The following is a 5,332-nucleotide window of genomic DNA, read 5'->3' as shown; positions in this document are numbered from 1 at the left end:
CGATTGTGAAATTTGGTACTCTTTCTGGATTTCAGATTTTTGGAATTCTTTAAAACATTCAGATTATACTTTTAATATATTACAGAAAATCGAAAAATGTTTTCTATAAATTCAATTTGTAATTACAACCTCTTTCGATTAAGAACAAATAATTCTATAAGAAAACTATCGATAAGCAAGACATTGGCTCACATGCAAAAAGAATGAGCTTAAGCTTTATCTCAATTTTCAGTACATATTCTTGAGATCTATCTCAACTTGAGATAGATCTCAAGAATATGTACTGAAAATTGAGATAAAGCTCATTTTTATTGCAAACGAGCCATTAAGATGGTCAAAACATTAACCGCTGCTTTCCTTAACGGATTTTAGAAATTAAGATAAAGTCTCATCAAGCTAGTTCAAGTAAGTGATTAAAGCATTTTATTAAAGGTCCATTTCAATTTTTTTTTTTTTTGTTGAACCTTTAACATAAATTAATTTTTAAAGATGGTTTAAAAATCAATACTATGTGTTTCTAACTCTTTTTTAATGAAGTTTTGCCTTAAACTGCAAAAAGAATGTAGTAAAAAAGTAATCAAATAAATAATGAAAATATGTAATTTAATAAATAAAAAGAGACTTTCAATTATTAGTTTTTTATTTATAGGTAAGTTTTTAACATATAATGTTCACAATTTTTATGGTATGTTAAAATGTATGGTCTTATTATTTATTAAATTATATTCAATAGTTACATAACTTGGATACCGAAAAACCCATAAAAATGTACAAATAAATAAATTGTACACTGTGGTGTATACGTACTTTTTTTTAACAAAACAACAAATTTATCAGAAATGTGATTAATAGCTTGAATTTGCTGTTTATTATGTTAGTTAAAAATAAGATTTAGATTTTGTTTTATTTTTGATTTAATAATTTCGGTTTTGGGGATTCTGATATGTAGGTAATTGCATTTCAAAAAATTGGTAAATTTTTGACAAGTTTTGAATTTTCAACTCTTCAAGACATTTTTTGTGTATATCTTAAACCATATAAAACACCAATCGTAGCTACTTCCCACATACGTACATACATATTTATACCTTTTTTTGCAAGCAAACAATTACATTTTAATCTTGCCTTTCATGTATCAAAACAAATACAAATATTCTACTTTATTGGCTTGAATATAAAGCTATAAGCGTTATGTGCAAAGCGTAAATTAAAATCAGCTTACATTTCAATTTATGCCCATTTTTATAAAGAAATAAAGTCCAACAAACACACGACCTCCATATAAAATTGCTATTATGATGATGATGATGGTGATTATGATGAGTGATGACGATGAGTATAGCAACCAGTAGTTAAAATAAAAAAAAGAATTCTGATTTATATATTCGAAGCATTAGCTTTAATGTATCTCATGCATATAGCTACTGTTTAACGAATGCGCAATATGATTAAACTTGGTGTCAGTCATTTTGTTCCAAAAAAAAAAACATAAATTGGGGATTGAGCATGCCAACCCAAAGTGATGAACATTAGAAGGCAAAGGCACCCTAAGCAATGATCACGATATTTTAATTACCATGACAAAGAATAGACGGAATATGTACAATATAAACATAATAGCTTGAAACTTAGCATATCGCCAAGGCCATCTTAATGCTGACGATGACGCTGACGATGCGATACTTTGATGGTCCATTAAGTAGCAACACCACCGGCCGTGCAACCATGAAGATTTGATCAAATAATAATTTGTGGAAGACATTAGGCACCACACCGATCGACACAGACGGAGAAGTGTTAGGTGTCATGAACAATAAGAAGATCTTTTGACCGATTGAGCGTGGACACTTTTGGTGCCAGCTGTTGTTGTTGTCATACTTTATAGTCAGTCCTCTGTAGTGTGCTAAGTTTCACAATTCAGCTTAGCTACATTATAATGGTGATGTATTGCAAAAGCATCGCATTGCAGCAATTGACTTGAAAGACGTAACATTTTTTTTTTTTTTGAAATTGTACCATTATTTATTATAGCAATGTGTATTCAAGTAATGGAAGTGTTTTGAATATGAGATATAAAAATATTTGCATTTGCATTCATTCTTGACAATAATTGCCTTATGTAAAAGTTTGCTTTTCATTTATCTATTTTGTGTTGCTTGTTCTTTATGACAAGTATTTGTTACTGAATTTTTGAAATATTAAGCTGATTTTCCACATTCGTGCAGTGTGCCTAAGAAAAGTATCTCTGTTCTTAATTAGCACAATTTTTGTGATTTAGTGTAAACAAATAAGTTCGTTTTCAGTTCCACTTAAAATCAGCAAATGTAGAACAAAAATGGGCAACCCGCAACCCTATACATATTTTTTGTTTATTTTTTGTCTCTCCGGCTCTCTACAATCACAACTCTCGTTAAAAGTTTATCTTCTACTTATTAATTTTAATTATTTGTTTATTTTTTTTTTTTTTCATAACAATGTAGATGACGAGTGGGCGACTTTGTTCCACTGACCTATAATAATTCAACACTTAAGATCTATTTTCTGATGAATGATGTTTTTTTTTTTTTCTTTGTTTAATTGGTTGTTAGTGAAAATAATCATAATGGTGGGTGCTGGGCTGCCCTTGTAAATACAATTGTTTTGTTTCGACACATAATAAACAATCTTTCTATTCGATGAAAGGCTTCTTTCTTGCTTAATAATTAGGAATTACATGTTTGTTTTCGATGGGTAATCTTAAACAATTAATATTGATGATATATTAAATAAATAAATAATTATTTTGTAGGAAAATACAAAAAAAAAATGAAACTGATATGTATAAGGAAAAGGAATTGGTTTATTTATTACTACACATACGCAATATCTCATTAGAACAATGTTATAACATAAACACTGATAAATGATGTGGCAATAAAAAATTAAATCTTGCTTAACAATTATTACAGTTGCTTACCTATGTTTACATATCTCTTAAGGCCCTTGAGAGGGAGACAAAATTGGAGAAAAAAAATCGTTTTCAAAAGAACCGTCAGAAGTTCATTTTTAAATTAAAATATATGTATTAAAATATAAGGCAATATCGGGCCTTATAATTCAATATAAGGTAATACAGAAAATTTATTCTAGTATTTCTGTTCAGATTGGTCATATATTATTCAAGAAAAAAAAACTTTGAATAATCATATCTCGGAAACGTATCCATTATATACATTTTTTTAAAGTGTGATTTCCGAGTCCCTGGAGGTCAAAATATGTTAGGAAATAAAATGCACGTATATACTAGCTTTTGTAATTGAAGGAGGTAACTCTAATTTTAAAGCCTCTTATAAAAGAAAAAAAAAAAAAAGAATTTCATATAGGCTATTGAATTTAGACATTAAAGACCTCTGACCCGGATAAAATACTATGCAGTTGGGTTGTTAATGCATCGGTGTAAGCTCTGGTTAAACCTGGTAAACGTGCTAAAGTGCTATACGTATTTTTTGAGAAAAACTAAATTAGCAATTTTGTTAGAACTACTTACAGCATTACGTGTGTCAAATTTAATCAAAATCGTTAGACCCGTTTTCGAGAAAATTGCAATAACCCGAAAATTTTGTTTGGGAGATATATGTTCTACGCAAGACGTTAAAAAAAAGAACAAATTTATAAATTAAAAAAAAAAAAAACATATGTACCAAATTTCAAGAAAATCCGTCCATCTCTTTATGTTGTAGCTACTTGTACAGGTGGACGCACGGACTCACCGATCGACGCACAGACCAACGGACCGGACGTCATGACGAAAACCACTTTTTTGGACGTCTCTATCATCGTAATGTTAGTTTTGATTAAAACCTGGAAATTTTTTTTACACAAAACCATCTATAGAGCAAGTAAAAAAAACCGTTTCGACTGAAGAAACCTAATATACATAATATGTATTATATATGGTCTTTTTTATTCTTTATGCCAATGAGCATAGAAATACCAATTTTGTATGAATGTTGAACAACGTTCATGCTACTATTAAAAAACACTTTTTCAACCAAAATAATTTGTTGCACTCTTTTGGTCCTTGGTTCTCATTGCAAAAGAAACTTTCATACCGAATTTTATCCCTGTACCAGAATCGGAAAACAAAGGTAATTGGATTTAAAAATCCTCACATGCTACACTTCACTTTTTTCGCAGCAAATGTCTTGGCTGTATCAGGAACAAAAATAAAATTAAATAAAATCTCCATGTTCAGTTAAACAAATTATCAAAATAGACAACTTTTTTTTTCTATTTATAAAGGCACGTACCTAACCGTTAGTTTATTAAATTAAAATGTTGTTGTGTTAGATTGCTTCGAGTTCCAATAGCATCTCATATTTCTTTTGCTGTAGATTCACACAAGCATCGGTGGTTCAGTGGTAGAATGCTCGCCTGCCACGCGGGCGGCCCGGGTTCGATTCCCGGCCGATGCAATATTAGTCCAGTGCATTTATATTTTGACCCAGCAGTTTGTACCACCCCCAAATTTTTTTTGCTCATTCGATAGAGCACTGGCTAAATATCATTACCCTGATTTTTCGCACTCGTGAAATTCACCTTTCGGCCGCCATCTTGGATTTTAGTTTTTGTTGAATATCTCGATTTCTATTTATCCTACATAAAAGTTGTGTATACAAGAAACGTAGGCAATTAAATTTCGCGTCTTTTATATTAAGAACAATTTTTCGATATTGTGAATATTAAAAAAGTTACAAGCCAAAAAAGTAAAAAAAACCGAAAAAAATGACAATTTTAAAGTTTTGAGCACTTTTTATCAAAATTATGAAAAAACGTTCCGAGAAAAGATTATTCAGCTTAAAATTCTCTATAACTCTGCTCTACAACTTTTTTTTCTATCTCTATAAATACAAAAGTTATTAATAATTTTTTGTTAAAAAATACCCCTTTTTACGAAATAAAGAGACTTAAATATAAAAAAATTGCAGATCCCGAATTTTCTCTTGTAAGATAAAGCTATAAAATACTCACTAATCATTTAAAATTCAAAATTTGGTAAAAAAAAAATTTAAGAAAAAAGTAAAGATAAAAAACACAAACAAAAAAGAGCATTTTTAACAAAAAAAGTATTAATAACTTTTGTATTTATAGAGATAGAAAAAAAAGTTGTAAAGCAGAGATATAGAGAATTTTAAGGTGAATAATCCTTTCTCGAAACGTTTTTTCATAATTTTGATAAAAAGTGCTCAAAACTTTAAAATTGTCATTTTGTTCATTTTTTTTTACTTTTTTGGCTTGTTTCCTTTTTTAATATTCAGAATATCGAAAAATTGTTCTTAATATAAAAGACGCG

The 5,332-nt window shown here is 29.2% G+C and overlaps 1 non-coding gene across 1 annotated transcript; it reads left to right on the top strand.

Moving 5' to 3' along the window:
* Positions 1-4,383: 4,383 nt before the first annotated feature.
* Positions 4,384-4,454, top strand: Trnag-gcc (transfer RNA glycine (anticodon GCC)). Its single transcript has one exon. It is a non-coding gene; the product is annotated as a tRNA-Gly (tRNA).
* Positions 4,455-5,332: the final 878 nt, after the last annotated feature.

The sequence above is a fragment of the Episyrphus balteatus genome, chromosome 2 (assembly GCF_945859705.1).
Source record: "Episyrphus balteatus chromosome 2, idEpiBalt1.1, whole genome shotgun sequence".
In the NCBI taxonomy this organism is placed as follows: domain Eukaryota; kingdom Metazoa; phylum Arthropoda; class Insecta; order Diptera; family Syrphidae; genus Episyrphus; species Episyrphus balteatus.
The sequence above is the reverse complement of the archived record's forward strand: the minus strand, read 5'-3'. Positions and strand labels throughout refer to the sequence as shown.